This window comes from Nicotiana tomentosiformis, chromosome 11 (genome assembly GCF_000390325.3).
Source record: "Nicotiana tomentosiformis chromosome 11, ASM39032v3, whole genome shotgun sequence".
Lineage (NCBI taxonomy): Eukaryota > Viridiplantae > Streptophyta > Magnoliopsida > Solanales > Solanaceae > Nicotiana > Nicotiana tomentosiformis.
Genome location: NC_090822.1, coordinates 112139936 through 112161130, shown reverse-complemented (window position 1 = coordinate 112161130; position 21195 = coordinate 112139936). Strand labels below are relative to the sequence as shown.

General features: G+C 38.2%; 1 pseudogene; it reads right to left on the bottom strand.

Annotated features, from left to right (window-relative positions):
- Window positions 1–5645: 5645 nt before the first annotated feature.
- Window positions 5646–8800, bottom strand: LOC138900709 (uncharacterized; annotated as a pseudogene).
- Between the last annotated feature and the right edge of the window lie 12395 nt (window positions 8801–21195).

Sequence of the window (21195 nt, the reverse complement as noted above, 5' to 3'; positions counted from 1 at the left end):
ATATTATTATTCACAATAGTATCCCACAAACAATATTGTCTATAATTCCTTGATAACTTGTACATACAGTCGAACTCTTTATGCAAGAGCCTCGTATGTTCTAAAACTATTTGACTGCTATAATAAAGTATTGTTATAACAACAACAACAACACAGTGAAATATCATAAGTGAGGTCTGAAGGGTAATGTATACACAGGCCTTATCCTTACCCTAGAAAGGTAAAGAAATTATTTTCGATAAACCCTCGGATCAAAAAAGATAAAAGGGTGAAGTGTTATTATAGATAACACATATTATTATAATATAATATGAAAAATTGATTGTAAAGAAAACTTGACCGTTACAATAAAGTATTTATAAATAATGACTTTTATAAAGAGGTCTGATTATATTAAGTTTTCTCTGTGAGTTGATACAACAAAATCTAAGGTGCAAGACTGCAAGCTCAAGTTGTATATAATACTAGAAAGGATAACTTCTTGTTTGGGGGGAGTCTGTAATTTTAAGAGTTCGTCCAACAAGCCTACGAGCCTTTCTGCTCCTAATCTCCACTCGCATACTCTCACTCTTCTCAATCTTTTGGTAAGGTTCTTTCATCATTTTCTGTGATTTTTTCAATTTCATCTTCAAGTTTATCATTAACCTCTCCAACCCCATCATCACCATTTCCTCTATATCTTCTTCTCACCAACCTCTAATAGAAGAGAGAGAGACCTAAAGCTAAGATCTCAGGATGATGTATAGAAGCTAATTCTACTAACTTATAGTAATAAGAAGTTGACCCTAACCATATACAATAACGAATGACTTTTGACTTTTAAAAAGCAAACGAGATTGTTATTTCTCCTTAGGTGGTGTTTGAGGAGCCGGCAAAATTTTATGCGACTCGTGTCCGATTGCTCGGACTCATGCCGATGGCGTGGGCTATAGTTCACGAAAATCTAAGAATCGGACGGAATTGGAGTTTTATAGCCCTAAAATGCCATGGCGAGGCGATGACTACTGTTCCTTAGGTGATTTTTGATGGGCACGTAAAATTATAGGTGATTCAAGTCCGGTCCCTCGGACCCATGCCGATGGCGTTGGCTATACGAAAATCTGGGAATCAGACGGAATTCCAGTTTTATGGCCCTAAAACGCCAAAAAACGAGGAAGGATCAATGTGAGACAGTGACTATTGTTCCTTAGGTAGTTTTTGCTGGACAGACAAAATTTTAGGCGATTCGGGTCCGGTCGTCCGGATCTATGCCAATGGCGTGGGGTATAACACACGAATATCTGAGAATTGGACGGAATTCAAGTTTTATTGCCCTAAAACGCCAAAAAACGAGGAGCGGTCATGACGATGCGACGACTATTGTTTCCTAGGTAGTTTTTGATACGCCGATTAAATTTTAGGCGGTTCGGCTCTGGTCGCCCGGACCTAGGCCGATGGCATGGGCTATAACACACAAAAATATGAGAATCAATCGAAATTCTAGTTTTATGGCCCTAAAACCCCAAAAAAGAGGAATGGTCATGGCAAGGCGATGACTATTGTTCCTTAAGTGATTTTTGATGGGCCAAATATTTCTTAGGCGATTCAGGTCAGGTCGCCCAGACTCATGCAGATGTCGTGGGGTAGAGCACACGAAAATCTAAAAATAGAGCGGAATTTCAGTTTTAAGGCCCTAAAATGCCAAAAATGAGGAACGGTCATGACGAGGCGATAACTATTGTTCCTTAGGTGATTTCTGATAGGTCGACAAAATTTTAGATGATTCAGGTTCGGTCGTCCGAACCCATGCCGATGGTATGGGCTAAAGCACATGAAAATCTGAAAATCGAGCAGAATTTCAGTTTTATGGTCCTAAAACGCCAAAAAATAAAGAACGGTCATTGTGAGGCGATGACTATTGTTCCTTAGATGGTTTTTGATGGGCCGAAAACTTTTTAGGCGATTGGAGTTTGGTCGCCGGGATTCATGTAGATGACATGGGTTATAGCACACGAAAATCTTGAAATCTGGCGATTTTCAATTTTATGGCCCTAAAATACTACAAAATGAGGAACGGTCTTAGCGAGGCGATGACTATTATTTCGTAGGTGATTTTTGATGGGCCGGTAAAATTTTAGGCGATTCAGGTTCGGTCGCTCGGACCTATGCCGCTGGCGTTGGTTATTGCACATGAAGATATGAAAATCGGGTAGAATTCTAGTTTTACGGCCCTAAAACGATAAAAAACAAGGAACTAACATGGCAAGGCGATGTCTATTGTTCCTTAGCTGTTGTTTGATAGGACGACAAAATTTTAGATGATCCGGATCTGGTCGCCCGGACCAATGGCAATGGCTTGGGCTATTACACACGAAAATTTGGGAATTAGGCAGAATTCTAATTTTATGGCCCTAAAACTCCAAAAAATGAGGAACGGTCATGGCGAGGTGATGACTATTGTTCCTTAGGTTGTTTTTGATGGGCCGGCAAAATTTTAGGCGATTCGGGCCCGGTCGTCTGGAACCATGCCGACTATAGCACACGAAAACCTAGGAATCGGGTGGAATTCCAATTATATGGCCCTAAAACACCAAAAAACGAGGACCAGTCATGGCGAGGCGATGACTATTGTTCCTTATAGGGGTACTGATCGGGCAGATCGGGCGGTTATTTACGCTTAACAGTTTGACTTATCGGTTATCAATTTATAAATGTGATAATCCGCTAATCATCCAATAAGGCATCGGGCTGAATGATATCAGATTAATGATTAATGGGTGGTTATCAAACGGCTTATCGTTAAATCAAATTGACGTCAAATAAAGCTGCTGCTGTCAAATATGTTTGAGAAAATTAGGGAGATTTGTTGTGGATATCATAAATAGCAATCGATAGGATCTAGTTCAGATTCATAGTCATCAAAAGCAAAATCACAACCTTAAAATGTGAATTCATGCGTAGCCTTTTTCTTAGTCTTACATATACTCTCAATACTGTAGCACGCAAAAACGACACAACACATACTAAGGTAAATGTAATTCTTGTAAAAGAAATTTAAAAAACAAACATAAACAGGAGTAAAAGTATAAGTATGAAAAAAAAAATTAACGGGTTAACGGTTTATCCGATAAGGAAATTGAGTAATCCGCTCCCAAATTGTTAAGCCGTTAATTATAAAATTTTAATTCGCTCCCCAACCGTTAACCCGATAAGTCGATACCAATAAGCCATTTTTTCGATTCGATTAACAGTTACAGTTTTGAAAAGCCCTAGTTCCTTAGGTAGTTTTTGATGGGCCAATAAAATTTTAGGCAATCAATCGCCCTGACCCATGCCGATGGCATGTGCTATAGCACACGAAAATCTAGGACTCGGGCGAAATTTCAATTTTATGGCCCTAAAACGCCAAAACACGAGGAACGGTCATAGCGAGGCTATGACTATTGTACCTTAGGTGGTTTATGATTGGTAGGCAAACTTTTAGGTGATCAATTGACGAACTCATGCAGATGGCGTGGGCTATAGCATACGAAAATCTAGGAATCGGGTGGAAGTATAGTTTTATGGTCCTAAAACGCCAAAAAACGAGGAATGGTCATGGAGAGGTGATGAATATGGTTCCTTAGGTGATTTTTTATGGGTCGATTAAATTTTAGGCGATGATGTTTCGGTTGCCCGACCCATGCCAATGGCATGGGATACACCACCAAAAAATCTGGGAATCGAGTGAAATTCCAATTTTGACCCTAAAATGCCAAAAAATGAATAACGGTCATGGCGAGAAGATGAATATTGTTCCTTAGGTGGTTTTTGATGGGCCGATAATTTTTTGGCGATTTGTGTTCGCTCGCCCAGACCCATGCCGATGGCATGGACTATAGCACACGAAAATCTGGAATTCCAATAGGTAGTTTTTGATGGGCCGAAAATATTTTAGGCGATCGGTCGCTCGAACCCATGCTGGTGGCATAGACTATAGCACACGAAAATATGGGATTGGGGCGGAATTTCAGTTTTATGGCCCTAAAATGCCAAAAATGAGGAACGGACCTTGCAAGGCAATGACTATTGTTTATTAGATGATTTTTGATGGGTCGGCAAGATTTTAGATGGTTCGAGTCCGGTCACCCATACTCATGTCGATGGTGTGTGCTATAGCACACGAAAATCTAAAAATCGGACGGAATTCCAGTTTATGACCCTAAAATGCCAAAAAACGAGGAACGATCATGGCGAGGCGATGACTATTGTTCCTTAGGTAATTTTTTATGGGCCGGCAAAATTTTAGGCGATTCGGGTCCGCTCGCCCAAACCCATGCCGATGGTGTAGGCTATGCACACGAAAATTTAGGAATCGGACGGAATTCTAATTTTATGACACTAAAAAGCCAAAAAAGAGGAACGGTCATTTTTGAGAGTAATATTTTTGAGATATTTGATATAATTTTAAAACTTAAGTATATAATGAAAGTGAATCTTAAGGTGTATATTCTGAAACTTCCCCTACATTAAAACTGAATTATGTAAAAACTTACATTGGTCAATCAATGAGGAGATGGACATGTTTTAGGAGTTTTTTGCAAGTCACTTTCACTTTCAACCAATGTCATCTAGGAAGAAAGATGGAAACCACGTGCACAACTAACCTTTGCTCTAATCCAACACGATTGACTTATCAGTTCATTTTGCTCTGCCTTCTCTCTAACTTTTAGAGAGAGAGTCTTCCTTTATCCTATTATTGCATCCGCCACACCTCAAGTTTCCAGATTTGCGCCTGCTCATCAATGACTTCAACCTCGGATGTCAAGCTCACCGGTCAAGAACAAGACCAACAGGAGAGAAGCACCAATAAGCCAAAAGAAGCCCACACTCCCTCTGACATTAACGACCAAGTAAGTTATCGTGAAAAATTAATTCCTCCCCCCCCCCCAAACCTCATAATCTATAGACGATGAAGCTGTTTTCTTCTATAAACTAAGCCTACACGATGAAACTGACAATCCTCTAAACCATCCCCATTTCATTCCTATCACCAAAACAAACAAAAGGTGGATATATCGACCCTGGTCCCAAGCAGTCATTATAAAACTACTTGGAATAAGGGTTTCATTACAAAACCTTTGGAAACTATCGGAACCACTCACTCTCATCGATCTGGGCTACGATTATTACCTAATAAAATTTACTATCAAAGAAAATTTCAATAAAGTCATGCACCAAGGCACGTGGTTCATAGGCGCCCAATACCTCTCCCTTCGTCAGTGGGAACCAAAGTTTAACCCGGCAGCAACACACATAAACTTCTCCACTATATGAATCCATTTACAAGAACTGCCTACCGAATTTTATGATTTACAAATTTTACAAAAAATAGGAAACTTTATAGGACACCTACTAAAAATTGATAACTGCACAAGCCAAGCTATTAGATGTGTCGTTATGCGCGTCTTTGTATTCTTGCACCAATAGGAAAACCCCTTCCAACTGAAATTTTATTAGGAACCCATCTACAAAAGAATTCATTATGAAGACACCACTCCTCACAGACACCAACTCCCCTATCCCAAATTCATTATGACCCAGAACATAATTATAACGCCGCTCTCTCATAATACCAAGCCACTCATAAACACCTGACGTCGGCAAATTCACTCACTAAGCAATCCCCTACATACGCAAACTCCTTCATGCAAGAACCTAAAGCCAACACCTCTTCTCCTAACCAACACCTGTCAAACGCTGCCTACTCCAACAATACAAACCCACACACCTCCACCAGCCATGAATTAAACCAGCAAAGAATCTCTAAGACACCTAAACTACAACTGCCTATCCTATGATCTCAAGTGCCATCGGTAATGGCAACCCCTACCACTATTGACGTATCTCCTCTAATGCTACACATAAACTCCCATACACCCTCACTAAACGACGAAGCACAACACATACCACTGGATATATATACTACCCACCTGGCAGAGGCGGAGTTAGGATTTAAAGTGTATGGGTTCTAAATTATAAGAAAAGACGATGATCTAAAACTAATATACAATAACAAGCCGACTAAAGAATGAGTATCGATATCTAATATATATTAAAGGTAACGAACCAGACAAACACAATATATGAATACAAACATTATCATTTCAATTTAACTCGACGACTTGTCATGTTTTGAAAATGATCAATGATCGCATCATTAGGTACACTTTCAAATACTCCATCCTCTATATAACAAACTAAACAATCATTCAAAAAGTCATCACCAATTCTGCTTCGCAAGTCATTTTTAATAAACTTCATTGAGGAAAAAGCCCTTTCGACCGTTACAGTAGCCACGGGTAATATCAAACTTAGCTTCACAAGCAAATAAATAATTCCCCATGTCTTGTGAATATTTGTTTTAACCAATGTCTTCGAGAGATCACCAAGCCCTTTCAAGTTAGAGAATGCATTGTCCATTTCTCGAACATAGTCAATATAGTTGTCAAGCTCAAAACTAAGATCTTCAAGCTTAGAAGCAGTGAACTCATTTTGATAATATGTAGCAAGTTTCATAATCTTATTTTTATCATAATTTGCAAAAGAATCACCGGACTCAAACTAGCCATACCAAGAAGCAGATCAGTATTCACTTCACTAAAACGATTGTTAAGCTCCGAAAGTTGCAAATCAATAGCGGCACAAAAATCTTCTACATGCAAATGATGAGAATATGTAACAGTTGAGCTTTTAAGCTTCGACTTTCCAATACCATACTTCTCATCCATTTTTGGGATCATAATACCATTCTTATCACAAAACGAAGAGACATCTTCTAACAAAGAATTCCATTTAGATTCCCTCATTGTTTGCAATTGCCTCTTTGTGAAATGAACAAGTTTCATAGCATTAACAATATCTTGATCTTTTCTTTGCAGAGCCATATTCAAATCATATGTTATTGCCATTATTTTTAACATCAAATGTAATATATACACAAACTCATAAGATCTTATATCTTCCACTAGACTTTTTGCCAGTTCTTTCTCCTGATAATTTGAACCCTCATTTGCAAGAACTCCAAGTACATGAACAATTGATGAGAATAAAGATATAAAGTTGCGTAATGTCTTAAAGTGAGATCCCCAACAGGTATCACCTGGTCTTTGAAGTCCAAGTTCTTGATTTAATCCACTTCCTGTATGAACTTCACCAAGCACTAATAACTCATCTAATTTTTCAGCTTGATCATCTCTAAGCATCTCCCTACGCTTATAAGAACCTCCAACAACATTCAGAACATTAGCAAGAATGTCAAAAAAATTATTTATATCATGGTGTTTCTTTGCAACAGCTACAAGAGTCAATTGCAATTGATGAGCAAAGCAATGTACGCAATATGCCGAAGGATTATCTTTCAGAATCAAAGCTTTAAGACCATTAATTTCTCCTTGCATGTTACTAGCTCCATCATACCCTTGTCCCCGTATTAAAGATGAACTCAATGAATGTTGTAAAAGCAAAGAATTTATTGCTTTTTGTAATGCATGTGCAGTTGTATCTTTAACATGAACAAGACCAAGGAATCGCTCAATAAGTTCACCATCTTTGTTGACATAGCGCAGCACAAGAGCCCTTTGTTCTTTATGAGTGACATCTTTAGACTCATCAACTTATATAAAAAAAAAATCCCCATTCAAGTCTTCAATAATTGCTTTCGCTGTTTCTTCTGCACAAGAATTCACAATATCTTTTTGAATATCAGGAGAAGTCATGGTATTATTTTTTGGAGCTTTTTCTAATACCACATTTTTCACATCTTCCTTCCTATCCGCATACCATTTTAAAAGATCTAAAAAATGGCCTCTTCTTGTAGAAGTTACAGTTTCATCATGGCCCCGAAAAGGCATTCCTTCTTTCAAAAGATACCTTATCACATCAATTGAAGCATTCAAGCGAACTCGATGTTCACTTTTAATTTTCTCAGATTGCTTGTCCAAAGATGTTAGAATAGATTGTGCTTGATTCATTAAATCTAGCATCATCTTGAAACATCGATTATGAACACTATTCACATCACCCACGTGTGATTTAAGTCTTTCTAAACCTTTATTCCAACCTCTAAAACCATTTGTTGTGAAAGCATCACCTACTTTTTTTCCATATCCTCCAATCTCATTTTTAAACAAGTAACAACATAAACAAAATGTTGCATCTTATTTAATGCTATATTCTAACCATTGAGAACATGAAGTTTTAAACCATTCAGGATTAAACTGACGCATTATTCCTCCAAAATCTCTTTTTGGAAAGACAAAACCACGAGGTTGACAAGGTCCATTTTGTATATAATTTCTCCTTACTCTGTCACGTAAATTAGGTGGATATGCTGAAATTGGTTTTCTTTCAGCGGGATCGGGCTCATAATCCAACACTTTATCCGATGCTTGGGAAGGATTAATATTGTTACTAATAACTGGACATAGAGAACTTGACAAAGGAGAGCTAGAAGAAGATGCAGAAGCTTGAGCTTTGTAAAAACTCGTGATCATATCGACTTTTGCTAGAAGACCCTAAAAATTACAAAACAAAATTACACTTCAAGACCCTAAAAATTATAAAACAAAATTACACCCAAAAGTTGGTCTCACTTAGAAATTAAAAACAGGAAAGTAGGACCACATACCTTGTGTGTCGATTTGTCGGAGAATCCAAGTTTGAACTTTTGGAAAGTACTAAAGCACAAATTGACAAAGAGAATGAAGTTCAAAATGTGGGACAACCCTAGAATCAAAGATTAAAAATTAGATTTTGTATAAATTGTCAAATATAAAATATAAGAGGAAAACATGAAGAGAAAAAAATCAGGAAAGAGGAATTGAAGAAGAAAGAAGGGTCTAACTTCTAAGAGAGTAAGAGCATACACAACGAGAGTTTGAGGGCATCCGGCTCCGGCAGAGGGTTGTAGCAGCGATCAAATCATCAAAAGACTGACAGGCAAAGAAATCTAGCTTTTTGATTTGAGAATTAGAAAGACAGAAGGTGTGTTGGCACTTGGCTGTTTTTGTTTAAAATAAATTGTTTATTAGAAAGAGAAAATGCTTTATGTTTTATGTATTAAAAAGAATAAATTTTAGTCTAAAGTAAGTCAAAAAGTGTCCTTTGGAGTTGTTTGAGAATTACATTGTCGGTAGTTTGTGCTTTTTGAAATTGTTCGAGAATTACATTGTCCTTAGTTTGTATTTTCTGATATTTGTTTTGTAAAAAACAATTATACTTTCTGATATTTTTTGTTTTGTAAAAAACAACAAAATAACACACTGCTTCGAGCGGGATTCGAACCCACGTGTTCTCTGTGCGAACCCAGAACTCTTACCATTAAACCCAAACATCTTTTGTTACTGGGTTCGGCATGCTATATTTATATAGAAATAGTAAATTTTTCAATACAAATACAGGGTCTCGGAAAAAGTCACTGGGTTCGCCCGAACCCGCACCCTCTACTGTAGCTCCGCCCCTGCCACCTGGTTCAACAAAACTCCTCACATCCACAACACACTTCACAAACTACTACCAAGCAACTGTGCTCTAATGCAGCGACACTACCAACCTCGTCAGCCCCACCACTAGGGCCGGTGCCCGACCCACCAAATCCACATCCACCATGTAACAACCTCCAAATATGAACACTCACAACAACAGAAGGACTGGCTATTCAATTAATAACCAAAATAAAAAAGGAAAGTTACAGAAGGATAGAAGAATAGTAACCTAGAAGAAGGGGATGAGAATGCAGAGGATACAGAATAGGGGATGAGAAATAGAAGACTACTCTGTCAATAACATAGCATACCTAATTTCACCTAGCCTACTACTATTTATTATTTTTCCATTTGCCCAATTCTTTCCTCACGTGCCCTTATCCCAGGGTCTCACACGTAATTTGTTAATTTTTCCAACATGCCTGTCATGAGATTATTTTCATTCATAACAATACCCATCCTCAATAAGAACCTTGTCCTCAAGGTTTGAGTAGAGAAACATTGATAGGATATCGGTGATTATGTCAAGACTTGAATGTGGCTCAGGAGTTGCATCAACAAGATATGGGTCGACAAAACCGCTAGCACGCAGATCCCATGAGACTAATATTGTAAAGGTCAATGTCGGAATAGGTAACACCTTTGCGTTAACAATTGGATCAAATGGAGTAGCTGTTGGGATTCCACAAGCTAATTCGCGAAAAATAGCATCGACTTCAGCCACATTTAGGCTGACAACACATTGTTCCACCACATGTCCAGCCAAGACAGGACATAATCTCTTCAAAGTCTCCTGGTAAGCATGATCTCTTAAGATAATGGAAAACTTTCTTTGTTACTGGATATGCAGGACAGGTGATCCTAAGAACATCTCAACAGATTTGCTGACAGTCGAGTCATCTGTGGGAACTTGCATATTTTTAATCAAGGTCTGCCACCATATCGACTCAATGATCCACGAGAAAAGCCACGATGTGATTCTCTCTAAGTCAATTGTTGAAGTGCTCTCGGCATGCCACTCAGCAACAAATTGCAAAAGGTCATGCTTCCTTGATTGTTTGGTACCTAGAATCAATTTAATGAGTCCCTCCGAACTCATATTTACCAGATGAACATCCAAATGTTTAATGATCGTCACACACCCCGCAAGAGCTTGCACCAGCTTCATAGCGATGGTGTCGGGAAGGTCATTTCCTTCTCTTGCAAACCAGTCATGAAGAGATGTAGAGAGATAGAATTTTAGTTCTTCAAGCTCACTATCTATCTTAGGCTCGCAATCTGCACACAAAGTCATTTTCATCCTATCATGCATTCTTTTCTCAAAATCCACAATACTGAGAAAGCCTTTGCTTTCGAGCCTCGCATTGGGCCATTGATAGCAAACGTGCTCAATCATTTGCTGAATTATTCCTTGGCCACGATGGTAACGAATAACAAATGCAGCAACACCTCTTACTATTTTCTCTTCCTCGCGTATTGAGCCCCTACCCAAAAGTTGGCTAAAAATGTCTTTGATGTTCATTCCAGCACCTCTACTTCCAATAGCATATGAAAGTGTCAAGTTTTCAAGGTCTACTGCAGTAGTATCACTTTGATGTCCATCAGTGTTGTAGATTGTGTGCGGCACGTAAACAACTGCTCGCCAACCAGTTGTAGTAACATAAGAGCTTAAGGGTGAAGTAAAGACAAGCTAGTGTCCGGGATTCGTATCAAGGAAGTCATCAATATACGCTTGAAATGATGCATCCACATTAGTAGGAGGTACTGCCAGCGCAGTGCTAGTGACCTGGGAAAACTTAGCAGCCATAGCAATCCTCTCACTATAGACACTAGTTGGTGGTATGGACGATGCCAACACCGTGAGCAATTTGTTGTAAATCATGTCGCCGAACATCCCTCTCCAATTGTCCAGCCTACTAAATTTGATATACATATATATATCAATCAGAATAGTCAAAAATGAAATTGGAGAAAACTTACTAGTTGTAAGTCTGTGCCCCGTATCACACCACTAGTCTAAATAAGTGTTGTAATTATGGTGGAACCACCATATATTTTTAAGAACTTCTTGCAGATTGGGTTCACCGTGACGCCTAAGCGTAGAAGAGGTTGCGTCCCATCAATTTCATCATCATAAATCATGGTGTTGTAATCTTGTTTTGCATGAAATTTTAGCAGCGTAATTGTATTGGCAGCAAAGTCACTATCATTATTTCCCATATAGACTATATATAACATAAGCTGTCCAGGATCAAACCAACTGCAAATGTTGACGACAAGTTCCAGAAAAATAGTTGCCGCATCAGTTGGAGAGACATAATTCTTGTCAATAGTTCGTTTGAGAATTCCATCAAGATACACGGCATCAAAGGACTCAACATCAAATTTAGCTTCACCTAACAGCTCTCAATCATACAACTTTGCAAATGAATAACTCCATCTTTTTCTAATTATTTCAAATAGTGTATGTGAATATAATGGAGAACTTAAAGGAATACACATAAGAGGTGCACACCCTAAAGCAAGGACAAAATCCTGCCCTGTGTCAACCCACATGGCCACATAACTAGAATTTGATAGTCCAATATCTCTTGCATCCGTAGCCCAACTACCAGAGTGTGGTACCAGTGAAAGTACTTGACTAGAAAACGCCAAGGTGTTTGCCAACGGGCAATTGATTCCAGTAATTAGCACGGTCCTATTTTTAACCTTATACTCACATGCAACAAAAGAAATCAGAAATGAAGTCGTATCGGCAATTTGAGTAGGCAACCAACATGTATCTTTTTGGAAATTTTCAGCAAGCACCATGTCTTCCTCTGAGTCACCATCATCCAAACCAGATTCATCAGTGAGTACCTTGGAGCAGCACTTGTGCGGCATTTTGTCGAACACCTGGCCTTCCTCTATGGATTCCTCTTTCTCAGTCATCATCAGTAGCTCCTGTAATATTTTCCTTGTCTTTAAGAGGTTCAACTCCAATAGGACTTCCATTAGCGACATTGTACATGGAATTGGCATCAAGATGCTTTTCTGGTAACTCACTATTTTCAACTGCTGCTTCATCATCTTGGGAGGTTTCTGGTATTTCCTCGAGCACCTCGTATGCCACGTTCAGATTGTTGCTGTTCGAGTGCTTATTCCAATACTGAGGCGAGGGTGAGGTGCTAATGTTGCACCATGATGGAATGGCTGCATCTCGTGCTAGAAAATCCTCTAACGGCTTGCGCTGCTGGTAAACGGCTAAGAACCCAGCACGTGCTTCTCTAGTTCGAGTGCGAAAACGCAGCTTCAGTTTCTCCTTAAAATGATTCCAATCGAAAAATTGCTCATTTCGAAACAACCAATCAAACCAAGCAAGAGCTTCACCATCAAGGTAGTGGTAAGGAAGAGGTAACCAGTCCTTTTCGGAGAAGCCAAGGTAGGTGAAGTACAGCTCTGCCCGAAAAATCCAACCCTCTGGGTTTCCACCGCTGAATCGATCTAATACAACCATTGTTATTGGAGTACGAACGATGAAAGCACCAATGTAACAACCTCCAAATATGAACACTCACAACAACAGAAGGACTGACTGTTCAATTAATAACCAAAATACAGAAGTAAAGTTACAGAAGGATAGAAGAATAGTAACCTAGAAGAAGGGGATGAGAATGAAGAGGATAAAGAATAGGGGATGAGAAATAGAAGACAACTCTGTCAATAACATAGCATACCTAATTTTACCTAGCCTACTACTATTTATTATTTTTCCATTTGCCTAATTCTTTCGTGCTCTTATCCCAGAGTCCCACACGTAATTTGCTAATTTTTCGAGCATGCCTGTCATGACATTATTTTCATTCATAACACATCACTATGCTCTTACACTTTCACAACTAATTCCACCACCACTACCAACTCCTCCATACCTCATGGGCCACCCGTTGTTCCACACCCCAATCTACCACCAGGGCCACCCTCAACTAAACATCCACCAACACCACTACCTCAAATGTTGTGCATGTCTTGGAACTTACCACTACTAGCTCAACATGCAACTACCATCCCCGACAACAACGACTTGTTGGTGACTCTCATCCAACATGGTGTAACAGACAACCTTCCCCAAGACCATCTGATGCAGCTACTACAATTACAAGACATTGAAATCTTGGAAATACACACACAAATCACTCAGCTTCAAGAATGGCTTATCCAGGTCCCCCACAATGCAACACTGATGGTTACACCCCACATCCCCATTATTGGCACTACTTCAATGGCATGCATCAACATCTGCCGGAGGAACCGCTCCTTCATTTTTCACAGCAACTACAAAACCAACAGCCGCCTATGTTGCCACAGGAGATACCTCTCCCACCCTCCCCACCAGTGGAAGACGGTGTCCAAGATATGGAGGAAGCATCACCTCCCCAGGAGGCCTTCATGGAATCGCTAACTCTGAACACTCCACTGACCATCTCCATACACGAAAATATAGAAAGGCAATATCTGATAATAGCTCCACCAACGGCCTCATTGAATATCCGATTAAACCCCTACTCTGTGGAACAGAAATATGTCTTAATAATGATCCCAACAATGCAGCCGGATCATCTACCGGAAATCCCTCGTCAGCACCTCACCATGCAGCTGGCCATGTCACTTGCTCCGGGAAGGAAAACTTCCCTAACAACCAATAGCTCCATGAAGATCATGTTATGTAATTGTCTTGGGGCCAACAGCCCGAAATTTAGGCGCCACATTCAATTTCTTATCAACTGGAATAATCCCACTATACTCTGCCTCACTGAGACCGGGATGGAAGATCACAACACCCTGCTGGAAGCTTTTGATTTTACTAACCTGATCCAGGTAGCAGCGCAAGGACACTCAGGTGGAATTTTCTTATTATGGCGTGCTCATGAAATCACTGTTGATCCCATAGCCATTACCGCCCAGGAGCTGCATGCTTCTGTCCAACTATCTCTTAACACCAAACGTTGGCTTATTTCAGTTGTATATGCTAGTACTTATTATATATCTTGCAAAATATTATGGCAAAACCTTGAACGGTTCTCTCTACATCACCAATCACCATGGTTACTATGTGGGGATTTTAATGAAGTTTCTTCGAGTGCGGAAAATATTGGCGGTAACCTTATAAGCACTAACAGAGCTAACACTTTTCTTAAATGTATTCACAATATTAATATGATTGATATAGGTTTTACGGGCTCACACTTCACATGGACTAACAAACGTACTGCTATACACAACTTAATATTGGAAAGACTAGACAAATTTTATGCCAATGAGACTTGGTTAGAAATGTTCCCTCACTCCAGTGTGCTCCACTTACCTCGCACACACTCAGATCACTGCCCCATCCAACTAAACCTAACTAGGGCTACCTCACGACCACCCCCAAACTTTAAGTTCGAAACAATGTGGCTTAATCATCCTAATTTCTTATCTAATATTGCCTCTAATTGGACACACACAAACGATTATTTTATGGCCATGCAGATTTTCACAACGCATGCCCAATATTGGAATAAACATATGTTTGGGAATATCTTCTACAAAAAAAAAATTCTCTTAGCACGCCTACGGGGCCTCCAAAACATGGATCCAAACCTAAAAAGCAGTTTCCACTACAACCTTGAGAACCAACCACTCACTGATTTCAACACAATCCTTAGACATGGGGAGGATTTTTGGACATTTAAATCTAGAATCCAATGGATCAACAATGGTGATGCTAATACACGTGTTTTTCACCTCTCCACCACTCAGAGACGCCGCAGAAATCGTATCATTGAAATTGGACTTTTGACCAACCAATCATTCAAAACATTATAGTTAATCACTTCGTTGAACTCTACTCTACACAATTAGCTTTCAATTCAAATGAACACTTTACACCGTCCTCAATTTCCTTATCGGCCTCTAATATTACAACTCTATCCGCCCAACTTACTCAGGCTGAAATATTTCAAGCGCTACAATCCTTCAAACCGCTCAAGGCACCGGCCCCTGGTGGTATTCATCCTATTTTTTCCAAAAATACTGGCACTACACTCAGCAGGCAGTCACAACCATATGCATGAATGCCTTTACCACACATAACATACCTCCTGAAATTAACCAAACTTTCCTAATTTTAATTCCAAAAGTTAAAAACCCTACCAATGTTTCACACTACAGACCTATAGGTCTTTACAATACTTTACAAACTCATTACTAAAATACTTGTAAATCGTATTAGGCCATTCTTACCTGCAATAATTAGCCCAACTCAAAGCAGCTTTATACCAGGGAGACGGGCGATGGATAATGCCATTATTGTCCAAGAAGCTAAACTCCCCTTTCAACGTTCAAAATGTCATTTTGGTAAAATGATGCTAAAAATTGACATTGAAAAGGCATTTGAACGCCTTGAATGATCCTTCATCCGTTACTCCCTCCAAAAATTTAACTTCCCCGACTCTATTATTAAGCTTATCATGTCGTGCATAACAACATCCTCCATTTCCATCCTCGTCAACGGCAAGCCCACTCCTTATATTCAACCGTCTAGGGGAATCCGCCAAGGCGACCCTCTTTCACCTTACCTATTCATTATCTGTATGGAAACCTTATCTCAACTTATTGAGGAAGAAACACAACTCAAAAAATGGATGCCTATAAAGATAGCTAGAGTAGGACCGTACCTATCGCATTTACTATTTGCTGATGTTCTTGTGCTATTTGCCAAAGTAGACATTACTGATGCCCACTCCATTATCAACATCTTCAACCACCTCTCAACCCAATCCGGCCAATGCATCAACTTAGCTAAGTCCAAACTCTTTTTTTCAAAACATGTCTCTCAAAACACTAAAAATAACTTAGCCTCCAACCTCAACATCAAAACTGCATCCATATTTGGAAAATACCTTGGATTCCCTAAGCCTAACCTGCATCCTACTTCTGTTGATTACCAATACATATTAGACCTTATGAACAACCGCCTCCAAGGCTGGAAAACAAAATTCCTTAGCCTTAGCGGACGCACTATGCTGATTAAATCAGTTCTCTATTCAATCCCCACTCATGTTATGCAAAATAACTTATTACCCCCTAAAATAATTCAAAACATGGATCGTATTCAGCGTCGCTTTCTTTGGGGTTCAAAACCAACACGAAAAAAGTTACATCTTATTTCGTGGGATGTTGTCACTACTCCCAAAAAGAATGGTGGCCTTGGTCTTCAAAAATCATACGCCAAAAACATCGCCATGCTCGCCAGTTTAAATTGGAGCTTTCTCAAACAGCCACAAGGAAATACTGCTCTATGTCACACTGCAACCTCTTGGAATATTGGGCAAGGAAATACTATAAGACTCTGGTACGACAATTGGATATCTCCAAACCTATCCCTTCACCAATTAATACACAGTCCACTGACCTATAACGAAACGTCTCTCACTCTAGATCACATTATCTCACCCACGTCTTACAATCTCTCTACCTTTCATTTCAATTCCCAGTACACATTCAACTACTTATCTCCAATACCTACTTTCCAAACCTAACATCTGAACATGATACTTCGTTTTGGAATCTAACTGCCAATGGAGCTTTCACAACGGCATCCACCTACAACCTCTACCTCCATTCACAAAATATCGCATTGCCTTCCTTTGATCACTTCTGGATCTGGAAAACATCCATGCTGCCTAAAATCCAATTCTTTCTCTGGCTCCTTACACACTATCGCCTCCACACAGCCTCTCTTCTTTCCTCAAAAAATATTCTCCCAAATGTCACATGTACTATCTGTGGCCATACAATCGAGGACATAATTCATGTCTTCACCGACTGCATGCCTGCCATACACGTTTGGCAGCATTTTAACATTCCTTTACCCTCCCACGACTATGGTCGATGGCTGGAAAACTTATGCACCAATGACGACTTATCATACCATAACCTTCTGTTACCCATGCTCATTCATTTTATGTTTTGGAACATTTGGAAAACTCGCAACCAAAACCTTTTCAATCGCACCAACCTATCTGTCAACGTTTCTTCCATTACTCTTCAAACCACTGAATATTTACACCTGGGGTCCCATGTACCACATCTTTCCGCTACTGAGACAATCCTTCACTACTAGAAATTCGACAAAAATCGATCAAGGTCGACCGATCAACTTTGGTCGACCAAAAAACCGACCAAAGTTGGTCGGTTTTTCAAAATATTTTAGTTTTTAATTTTTTTTTTTATGAAACCAACCAACTTTGGTCAGTTTTCTATGGCGCAAAAATGTGAAAAACTATTTTTGAGTCCCGCGAAATTTATTTGCAAGAAACCGACCAACTTTGGTCGGTTTTTCAATTAAAATAAATAAAAATTAATATTAAAAAAATCGACCAAAATTGGTCGGTTAATTCGGCCGGTCATTTAAAAAAACCGACCAACTTTGGTCGGTAATTTTACTTTTTAATAAAATCGACCAATTTTGGTCAGTTATTTTCGTGCGAAAATACAATTAAAGAGTATAAATCAAATAAAAGAGAGTCTTAAAACAAAATGCACCAATGGTCTAGTGGTAGAATAGTATCTTGCCACAGTACAGACCCCGGTTCGATTTCCAATGGTAAATCTTCTGATTACATAATTAAAATACCGACCAACTTTGGTCGGTTTTGTTTTTGCAATATTTTTTTTTTAATTTAATTGACCGACCAAAGTTGGTCGGTAATTTCAGACAAACTTTGGTCGGTATTACTTTCTGACCCCTAAAATACCGTCCACACGTAAATGGTCATGTTTTGGTCGGTTATTGGCCATTACCGACCAACTTTAATCGGTTTTTTTGGTCGGTTTTTACCGAATTTTTAGTAGTGCTTTGTCTGTTGGTATCCTCCGCATCCAGGCTTCTACAAACTTAACATCGACGGGGCTGCCAGCCAAAACACTCATATCGGCGGGGCAAGTGGGGTTTTCCGTAATTCTCAGGGCCATTGGCTTCTTGGTTACTCTAAACTGCTATATCAAACCGATGCTCTGCTTGCAGAAATTCAAGCACTATACCATGGACTACAACTAGCAATTACTTACCACCTATTCCCCCTACCGGTGGAAACTGATTCCCAAGTATTACTTTCCCTACTATCAACAGGTAACTCCAAATACTCACATATTTGGAATGCTTGCAGGTTGATGATCACTGATCTTGATATGCCACATGTCCAACACACCTTCAGGAAGGGGAATGCAGTGGCGGACGCACCGACGCATTTTGGCAAAAACAAAGCTAGTACACTACATCACGATGTTATCATTTTTCAGAACCCTCCCCCTTACTTTAATGTTGTTACTTTCAGACTCTCTGGGGACTGCTATGTAACCTTGTTATCTAATATAATAATATCAGCGCTTGTTACCGGTCAAAAAAAGATGGAAACCACTAATGATCCCTCTTGGAGTGGGTGAAAGGGAAAGAATGCAGAAAAATATCTCGACCTTTATTGAAAATTTTGTTGGAAGAGTATTTCAAGTAAAGTAATACTTACTAATTTTTACTCACCAAGGTTTAACATTTTTTTCCCCAAGTGAAATTCATGTCAAATGCAACATTTGAACTTTGTGGTATTCGAAATGGATCAATTATAACCCCGTTTAAATTTGAATCCAAAAATGACTCTGCCGTTATAAAATGGGTCTAATAATGCCCTTGTGTTATTCAAAATGGATCAATAATGCCCTGAAATTTATTTATTTTTTAAAAATGCTTTTAAAAACTGAAAAATATATATTCTGTAAAAACTAAAAAAAGAAAGGAATTTGCAAAATATATATTTTTAAGTCTTTTCAGTTTTTTTAAAGTATTTGTTTGTAAAAACTTAATTTTTTTTTTTTAAAAAAAAAACTGGAAAAAAAAACTCTCCTAAAGCAGTGGACTACATATGCATTAGTTTTAAAAAAATAAAAATATTTTGCAAAATCTTTTTTTTTCAATTTGACGGTTCAATATTTTTTCGGTTTATTTTTATAAAATAAAAAATCTACCATAATTATCGGTACAGTTATAGATTTATATAAAAACATACGGTTTTATTAAAAAAAATCTAAAAATGGGTTCGCCACGATACGATTATGTCGGTTTAGTCGTTTTTTAAATATTCATTTACAGTTATATATCGGGTTTTTTTTTAAATAAATTTCCAGTTTTTAAAAAAAAAAAATCAATAAATTTCCAGTCTTTTTTAAAAAAAAAATTCAGTTTTAACAAAACAAATACTTTAAAAAAATTGAAAAGACTTAAAAATATATATTTTGCAAATTTCTTTCTTTTTCTAGTTTTTACAGAATATATATTTTTCAGTTTTTAAAAGCATTTTAAAGAAAAAGAAATCAGGGCATTATTGATCCATTTTGAATAACGCAAGGGCATTATTAGACCCATTTTATAACGGCAGGGTCATTTTTGGATTCAAATTTAAACGGGAATTATAATTTATTTATTTTGAATACCACAAGATCATTTTTGGGTCTTTTCCCTAATTTCTTTAACTTCAACTTTAAATATACATTATTTTTTATTTCGACCAAATATTATTCTAATGCTTATTGTCACATTACACAAGAAGGACTTCAGTTTACTCTTTTAGGAGGAGTCTAAGGTTCCAATGAAGCCAATAAGTTTGCAATAGCAAAGAAATTAGGAATTACCTTTTTTGGGGTCTAGTTTGTAAAGAACTATGTGTGCGCTTGACCCTCGAGATACTTCGTTGAATGTATTTAAGTATTTAACGAACCGGTGATCCAGATATGATCAGTTGCAGCCACTTCTTTTATGAAAAAGAAATTAACAAGTAACTTTTTGTTAGTTCCTTAATACATATTTTACAGAACCCAAATTGTGTGTAATACTGGCCAAAAATGAGTAATCTCCATTCAGTACCTTAGAAATTTATTGTAGAGTAGTACTTACTCATATAGCATGCATGGACGGAACATTATTTTGTTTATCACCTTTCCTGGTCTATGTAAGCAGGGGCGGAGCTAGAGCTTTAGCAATGGGTCCGGCCGAACCCAGTAGTTTTAATCCAAACTATATATTTGTCTTAAAAAATTCATTGAATAGGTACAAATTCTTACTTTAGAACACAGTAACATAAAAATGGCTAGAACCTCGAACCCAGTAACTTCAAATCCTGGCTCCGCCTCTGTATGTCAGCCTCGGTACACATGTTAAAGATTTGTTTTGTGAAAATGGTTTAAGGTGGGATAAAGAAAAAGTTTTCTCGATCTTTGATGAAGAGGAAAAATAATGATTTACAATATTTCGATTTAGTGTGAGATAGGAGGATGATTGCTTAATTTGGCATATATTCTGATTTATGTAGTTTTTCGTATCAAATGCATATTATGCAGGAAATTGACAATCCCCACTATTAAATTTGATTACCTTGTCATGACATGAGAAATATAGGACAACTAAACCAGCCAGTCAAGTTCCAATATGAAAAACAACACAAAACATAAGGCATTTATGTTTTCTGTAAGAATACAGTAGCTTTTATAATCTAAACTTGTGAATTAGAACAAATTTGTGTCCAGTCCAAGAAGCAGAACAATATATACATTCAAATCATGCACCTGCTAAGCTGCTTCACGCATTCATATACCAACGAAATGAAAAAGGTGATTGCAT